Source organism: Cannabis sativa, chromosome 7, assembly GCF_029168945.1.
Source record: "Cannabis sativa cultivar Pink pepper isolate KNU-18-1 chromosome 7, ASM2916894v1, whole genome shotgun sequence".
In the NCBI taxonomy this organism is placed as follows: domain Eukaryota; kingdom Viridiplantae; phylum Streptophyta; class Magnoliopsida; order Rosales; family Cannabaceae; genus Cannabis; species Cannabis sativa.
In genome coordinates this window covers 37,990,478-38,000,145 of record NC_083607.1, presented here as the reverse complement: position 1 = coordinate 38,000,145, position 9,668 = coordinate 37,990,478, and positions in this window count along the sequence as shown.

Genomic DNA, 9,668 nt, shown 5'->3' with positions numbered 1-9,668 from the left:
ATCGTAAAAATACTAGTCTAAGGTGTCATCAATTGATGAACAGCTAGATGTCGCATATACAATATTTATCTTTCGAGATCTTACACTATTATGTATGTCTAATGGTGAAAATCCATTAGGGATTTATCTCATTAGAAAAACAAACATGTTAGACCAACAATGAAGATTCGAAATTAAAATACAACTTAATAACAGAAAATAACATGGTTCAATATAAATTCATACACAATTCAGAAATTATAAACATATAGCAAGTAGGAATGACTAGTGAAAATACTAAAACATACAATCCTAAATAATTTCCAAGGTTTTCAACAAACTGATACAGTGTCCCGGTAGGCGAGAGTCAAAGCATCATTTATTGAATAGAGTTGTCAGCTCTTCTAAAATAGAAACTATTCTAGCAACCTTTTATTCGATCAAAATAAGAATCCAATGTTGTCCCGGTAGGCGAGAGTCAAGGTTATTCTCATTTTATGAGCTTCCACCATTGTTTCATGTTTTATGAGTTTATCTCTAAGTAGTCACCGTAGGGGAGAGTCTAAATAGAGACGAAAACTCACAAAACACTTATCAAATGAAATCTTACGGTGTTAAATGCGTTCAACGAATAACCATCCATAGGGGGACGAAGTCTAGCGTCTCGAGGTTATATTGAAAACATTTAACTTTTGTAAGACCAACAATGGAGATCGAATATCTTAATAATAATCAAGCTCATTATTTAAAGTGAGTTGTATTTTCTTTGATTCTCTTTATTTAATTTATTTATTTTAAATATATATTTATTTAAAATTTCCAATTTAGAATGAAAAATTCTAAATATAAATTTTAATTTAATATTTATAAATTTTACTTAGATGGATATAAAAATAACATGAATTATTTCCATCTTAGTAATAATTTCCAATAAATATTTAGAAAAATATTCAATTTAAGTTATTACAAAATTAATATAAATTAATTTACAACTCAAATTTAATTTTCTATAAATATATATTGCATTTCGAAAAATTAAAGTATTTAAGAATACAATTTTCGAAAATGCATGTTAAAATAAAAAATTAATCCTGGAAAAATTATTGTAATTTAATGTTGGCCCAAAATTAATTAATAAAATTAATTTACAACAAAAAATATAATTTTCCTATTTAATTAAATATATAAGAAAAATTTCAAATATTTAAGTATGATGATGAAAATCAACTTAAATATTAATTTTCTATTTAATTAAATACACTAGAAAATACTTCAAGCAAAAATATCATCTATCTAGATTTTTCTTTGACTAATTAATTCAATTTCTAATAATATACTTTAATTCAATTTATTTTAAATTAATCAATAAATGAAAAAATCATTGATTTAAGTTGATCCAAGAATTAATTAAAATAAATAATTAATTTACAACTTAATCTATTTTTCAAGATAAAATTCGAAATTCTAGCATTTAAGAAATGCAATTTCGAAAATTGATTAATAAAATAAAGAAAAAATATATTTTGAAAATTATTTAAATTTAGTTGAAAAAATAAATTTCAACTAACAATAATTTTCTATTTAATTAAATGTCATGAAAAAGAAACATTTAAGTATGATGATAAAAATCAACTTAGATATTCAATTTTTAAATTAATTAAATGTATTAAATTCAAGAAATAAATAATTAAGTGTAGAGAAAGCTTAATTATTAGTCTCTAGTTTAATACTAGGAAAAATATACTTAAAATAAATTGTACCAAAATTAATTATATAAATAATTAATTTCACAATGTATAATATTTTCCTATTTAATATTAGAAATAATAAGTAGTCTAGAAATAACTATCTAGAAAATATCTTATTTGACTAAGTATCTTTTCCACAAAATTTGAAAAAATATCTAATTTAAGTTGTATTAGAAAAAATCTAGAACTTAAATATTTTTCAAATTTAAATTTAATTAAATATCAAAAATTAAGTTGTAACCACTTAATTTGAAAATATTCCATTTTAAGTTAATATTCGAAAAGATATTAACTTAAAAAATATCTAAAGAATCTTAATAACCAATGCCTAAAATTCCTCAACTTAATTTTGAAATTTGAATTTCAAAAGATATTCAGATTTAAGTTGGTTAGTTGTAGATAACTAAATATCAACTTAAATAAGAATATTTAATGAAAAATTTAAATTAAGTTCCAGAAAGAATCTAGATGGTTATAATTCTATATTTAATTAAATACAAGAAAATACATATAGTTTAGCTTTGAATAAAAAATTCTTTAAACTATAATTTTCTTAAATTAATTTCAAAATAAATGAAATTAATTATGTTGCTAATCAATTTTATTAGGTTAAACTAGTGTAATTAACCTAGTACAGTTGTTCAAATCAGGCAAATGGGCCTTCACAATTGGGGTGGTTCATGTGAGGGGGTGCTGGGTTCAGTATGTCGTACCCACTTCTATGGCTCCCAACTCTCACACAAGGCCCAAAAGAGAGGAATTTAACCTTAATAAGAACAACTGTTATTAATTGAATAGGCCCAAAAACTATATGGGCCTAAATAAAATCTATCAAGAACTATGATATTTTATTTAGCAACAACAACCTATATGCATCTATAATAAAATTAAACACATAGGCTCACACAGACACACTTTTGATGGGTCCTATCATGTTGCTAGGTCATACACAGATGAAAGAAGATTGTAAATATACCTGTTACAAATTATTATCTTGACCAAGGGAGCCATCAGATCATTAGATCTGGCAAAAAGTAACCATGGCTATTTGCAATCAAGTAATAATAGGTTTTGAAAACTTACACACAAGCTAAAACACATACTCCTGCAACAAGGTTAGTTGGATAGTTGGATGTAGGATTTATTTAATTTTAAATTAAATAATTAATTTCGAAAATAATTAATTAAAAAAAATCGAAATTTAATTAAATATTTAAATTTAAAATTAAACCTACAATTTTTGAAAAATTAGGTTTCAACCAACCTAAATATCATTTCAAAAAAAAATTTGCTAACAACTTTTAAATTTTAAATGTTATTTTATAAATAAAAATTAAATGAAAAATTAGAAAAGATAAATGAATATCTTTTTCAAATTTTAAATGTAATTTAAATAAATAAAATAACAAAATTTAAAAAATTAGCAAAATATCTTATATCATTTAAAAATTACATGATTATAATTATCTTATTTTAAATTTAAAATAAGATAAGATATAATCAAATTTTAAAATAAGATACATTTTTAAGCAAGAAGATAGATACTAATTCTATTCAAATTCAAATTACACTAATATCTTGAATTAAATTTAAAAAATATTAAATTAATTCAAAATGATAATTAGAATTGAATTAGGAATAGTAATAGTATATATATAGAACTACACAAAAAATCAAAAGTTAATTCCATGAAAAAGCATGAAAAATCGAAGAAAAACAAAAAAATTGTGAGCTGTACGGACAGTTTTCGCGATCGCAGGAAAATTTCAGCATAGCTCCGATTTTTTCAAATCTTCAAAAATTCATAACTAATTCAAATAAAATCGAAATTGAGTTCTCTAAAAGGCTAACTTGCTTATTTTTTCCATACTATCCAATAAAAATAATGCCAGAAACAGAATCGCAATTATTTTTCACGAAAATTTACAAACATCAATCAATCATCAAATAATACTCAATACAACATTATACCATCCAAAAAACATACAAACAATTGTTTTAAAGTCAAAATTTCTTGCAAGTAAATCAATTACCATGGCTCTGAGGCCAGTTATTGGAAATTATTTTACCAGGATCTTAGATCTACTCACAAGTATGTTTATTAACACCCTAAATATGAACTTTCTAAAACGATGAAATAAACACATATAAAGTTAAGGAAACCTTACATTGGGTGCAGCGGAATAATATGACTCCTTCCGTTCAGATATCTAGCCCTTGATTCTTTTCTGTAGCAGAGCATTATCAATATCTGAACCTGGATCTCTTTCTCTGAATCTTTGATGCTGAAACTCCTTCTTGCTGAAAGTCTTTCTTCACGATCTTCCTCACTATGATTGAGGTATCACTTGCTGTGTGTGGGCACTACTCATACACTAAGGATTTTGAAATTCAAGAGGGAAGAGAAAGAAGAAGTGGTAGCTAAAGATAGAAAGAGAGAAAGGCTCAGGTTTTTCTCTGAAGGAAAAATAGAAAATTTAAGTGTAATTTTCCTGAAGCCTTCACTATCTATTTATAGCATTCCACTAGGGTTAGGTTTGAATTATTTGGCATTAAAATAATGAAAATATCAGTTTAAATTTCCTACAAAAGTGGCTGGCCCTATACTAGTGGATTTGGGCCTCACTTTTTGCAATTTTGCAGTTTTACCTTTTCTGCATCTGATTTTCTCAAAAACGCCAATTTTCTAATTCAACCATTTAAATGCCAATTCTAACTATTTAATAACTATGAATAATTATTAAATAATATTGTCATTTATCATATTTATTAATTGAACCATACAAAGTATCATAATTAATAAATATGCCCCTAAAACTCTTTCTTTACAATTTCGCCCTTACTTAGTGAAAAATTCACAAATAGACATAGTCTAATTTGAGAATTATAATTGATTAATCAAAACCAATTACATGAGTCTTACAAGCAATATTATCTCAACTAGTGGGGGGACCATGGGTCTATATAACCGAGCTTCCAATAAGTAGATCAAGAATTTAGCACTAAAATTCACTAACTTGTTAATTCTTCGTTGAATCCACGCATAGAACTTAGAATTGCACTCTCAGTATATAGAATGCTCTATATGTTCCACCATATAGAGACATCATTAGTTATCCATTGTTATAATCCTAATGTGATCAATGATCCTCTATATGAATGATCTACACTGTAAAGGGATTAAATTACCGTTACACCCTACAATGTATTTATTCCTTAAAACACTTGACCCCGTATAAATGATATTTCAGCTTATGTGAAATGAGTACTCCACCATTTATGTTCGTTTGGCCAAGCTCGAAGGAGATCATCCTTTGCTTACTATTCGCCAGATAGAAGCTATAGATTCCATGTTTATGCTAGAGCTCCCACTCAATTGCACTACTGTGTTCCCAAAATGTACGTATCACCCTGACCTAAAAGTAGGCTTAACTAACAAATGAAAGAACACGAATAGCCTTTCAAGATTGAGCCTAATCATAACAGGATTAAGAACATTTGATCTAGGATCAACTAGGCAATATTGACTTGAATAGATATTACGGTAAGTTTAATAAATCTAAGTCAAAGTTCAATATCGGTCCCTTCCGATACATGCTCCATGCATCCAACCTGAGCTTTACTTTAACCAATGCTCTGGAAAGAACATAGCACTTCTCCAAATGCAAGTAAACTCTGCTGTAGATTATCATATCAGCAAAACCCTATGTCTGATAAATCTAGGAAACTTTATTCACATAGTCATGTTTACTTTCCAATGTGTTGACAGCACAATAAACAAGATCAAGTATGTGAAAAGGGTTTCAGATGAATTTATACATTATGTACATATAATCATGAAATAAATCATGTGAACCATGCAACATTAAATGTTATTTCTGACCTATATTAATAAGTAAATCTGATTATATTGAAATGAGTTTTATTTAGGACAAAAAACCCAACAATTATCACATTAGTGTAAATCCAAAACACTGATGAAACAGGGACTTAGTCTTTTGATTCATATGATCACAATCACATTCCACTGTGTTGACGATACTGTAATTGTGAATAAACATATGATCTGGACTTAACAGATTTTGTGTGTAAATGTAATAAACATATTAAACCATTAGCATGTAAAGTTCATGCAAACATAAATCACTTCAAATTTCTTATATTGATAACCAATCAGATTGTAAAGGGTTTTATTTAGGGCACAAAACCCAACACAATGTTGTGTGTTTGTTTCCTCAAGCCAACACTTTCTATTTATAGAAAACCCTCTAGGTTCAGGTTAGAATTGTATGGCATTAAAATAATGAAAACTACAAATGGCATTTCCTAGTGCATGTGGCCGGCCATACAAAGGGTATTGGGCCTCACTTTGCAACTTTCCCATTTTGTTATTTTCCATTCCCATTTTCTCAAAAATGTCAATTTTCCAATTTAACTTTTTAAATGCCAATTCTAATTATTTAATAACTTAAAAATAATTATTAAATAATATTGTCATTTAATATATTTATTAATTTAGACATATAAAGTCTCTTAATCAATAAGTAAACCTAAAATCTCTTTTCTTTACAATTTCGCCCTTGCTTAGTGAAAATTCATAAAGTAGACATAGTCTAACTTTTAGAATTATAATTGATTAATTAAAATCAATTAACTGAGTCTTACAAGCAGTATGGTCTCAACTAGTATGGGGACCATGGGTCTATATAACTGAGCTTCCAATACGTCGAACCGAATTTACCAAGTAAATTCCATAACTTATTAATTCCTCATTGAATCCACACTTAGAACTTGGAATTGCACTCTCAGTCATATAGAACGCTCTATATGTTCCATGATATAGACACGTCATTAGTTATCCATTGTTATAACCCTAATGTGATCGATGATCCTCTATATAGATGATTTACACTGTAAAGGGATTAAATTACCGTAACACCCTACAATGTATTTTATCCTTAAAACACTTAACCCTGTATAAATGATATTTCAGCTAAGTGAAATGAGATCTCCACCATTTATTTTCGTTTGGTTAAGCTCGAAGGAAATCATCCTTTACTTTCTATTCGCCAGATAGAAGCTATAGATTCCATATTTATGTTAGCGCTCCCACTCAATTGCACTACCCTGTTCCCAAACTGTACGTATCACCCTGACCCAAAAGTAGGCTTAACTAACAAATCAAAGAACACGGATAACACTCTTGAGATTGAACCTAACCATATCAGGATTAAGATCATTTGATCTAGGATCAACAGGTGATATTGAATTGAATAGATATTACGGTAACTTTTAATATATCTAATCAAAGTTCAATATCGGTCCCTTCCGATGTATACTCTATACATCCGATACTAGTAAACTTTGCCAATGTCCTGGAAAGGACATAACACTTTTCCAAGGTGTAAGAATACCTATCGCTGATTATACCATGTCAGTCTAAATCCAGTGTTCTGACAAATTAGGGAATAAACTTTGGAACATATAATTAAGATTATATTCCACTGTGCTGACAACACTATAATCTTTAACAAACTCATATGTTCTGGACTTAAAAAAAAATCATACATTATATACATATAATCATGAAATAAATCATGTGAACCATGCAACATAAAATGTTATTTCTGATCTTTATTAATAAGTAAAACTGATTATATTGAAATGCGTTTTAATAATCATTAACACCTTGATATACCAATCAAGTGTAATAGTAGTAAACTCCTCGTAATAGGATCTGACAGGTTGAATTAAACACAACCTCTTCTCCACCATTACTCTTCCTTAATCACAAAATCCTTGATAATGTGAAATTCCTCTCTATATGTCTACTCTCTTGGGATACTGGATTCTATACTTTTGGCAACTACTTCTTGGTTATTCAGGAAGTAACCCTAGTAGTTAAGGCTAGTTTGAACAGTGCCACAAATGTATAGAACTTTCCTTAGACTGAATAAGTACCTTTCCTGCAACTTTAACATTCAGTCTCTTTCTGGTAGACTAAGAGATTTTAGATAGGCTTTTACACTTCTCCAAAATAACTACTCCACCCCCAAAGTAATCACCATCTTATCAGCAGACTTTCTAGCACACAGGCAAGTCTCAAAATCTGATGTGGTGTAGTCTAAGAGTTTTAAAACCACCCTTATTGACTAACATATAGTTCCTCTTCTTAATCTTAAAATTTACTTGATTGTCTTCCAATGTCCCTCTCCTGGATTAATCTGATACTTACTCATTACTCCCACTCAACAGCAGGTGTTTGGTCTAAGGCATACAAAAGCATATCTGAGACCTCTCACTGTTGATTTAAGAAATTCTTTCATGGTTTTATCTTCTCTGGAATAGTTGAGACTTTTCCTTAGATAAATAAAATCTATATCTAAGAAGTTGTGAAGCTTCTATAGATTGCCATTAAAAGAAAAATGCTTCAGAATCTTACTAAAGTAAGTTGCTTGCATTAGAGTAAGTAATAACCAGGTATACCACAAGCCATAGGTTCACATAAACTCAAACCTATAATACTAGGAACAGGAAGTTTTGTTAAGTCCATTGAATAGACTTATGAACGAAAATTTCCTTTCATGTCATTGTAATAGAAAGCTTTAGGTTACTCCATGTGAATGGATCAAACCATAGTTCTATTGGCTTTCTTCTTAGTTTCTTATCTTGACAATCCATTACTTGTTTAAACTCACAATGGATTTTAACCACTAGTGTCTTCCAAGTCATAAGAAGTGAAAGTTCCTTGAAACTCTCCCACTACGACAAGGTACCGTGAATTATGTCTAAGAAAACTAAATGGTATTGACCTCTTCGGTTGTGATAAGACAACAGAGGCAGTGGATCATCTTGTAACGAATAAGATGAAAGAACACTTATGGAATCAAGAAAAAATATCTCCTTTATTTGCTACTTTATTTTCAGACTTAGTCATTTTCTTAGAAAAGTAGTATTTGTTTAAACAAACACTTTCTTATCTAATGACTATGGGATGGTCCACCCCTAATCACTTAGAATAGCTAACAAACATGCAAACCAGGGTTAGTAGTTCTAGCTTTTCTTAAGATTTCGATTAGGTCATCCATGAATCTAGTAATGATTTACATTAAGTATAGAACCATTGCATCATTCTGAAATTTTATTTCCATAGAAGGATTTAGGCAACGACTAGTAACTAATCATCAATATGCAACTCAAATTTCTGGGGAGGTAAGTTTGGATATAATTCAAAATCAAATTAATGATCTTTGAACTGCATATGTACTAACTTTTTCTCCACCCCTATCAGTTCGCAAGATCTTTAACCACTTACCATTGCTAGAAATTCATGAAATTTTTCAAACATTTCAAATTTCTTTTGCATAAGGTAAAATCTAGAGTGATCGTTTTAAGAATGCAACGAAAACTCATATCCACCCCTGAATGTACATCCATCTGCGAATGAGATGAACTTAATTTCAGTGGATATAGGCATATTAACTCTTTGCAGAGAATGATCTTGTCAAAACCACTATGAACAAGATACAAATGCCATAGATTTATAAAATATGTGGTTGAATCTTTTGATGACTTAAGTTTAGTTGCATCAAATAGTTCTTAGAATAGTGCAAGTGGATTATGGTCATAGAATACTAAACTCATACAGTTTGAATCCATTGAAAGAAAATGGTTATAAAACACTTGTGAAAGTGTAACTATATAATTAATAATTCTTTCTTGGACCACCACTACTAATCTAACTCTATGATTTGCCCATACAAGTAGGAGATTTCTAAGATTGAGGATTTATATCATTTTGGGATAGAATTTCAGGAATATAATCATATGCATCATTTAATTTCTTAAGACAAAATATTGAATGACTTTATATGATTTATAGACCATTCATCCAATGATATGTTATTAAGCTGATTCGAAATGAATAAGCTAAAAGGACTT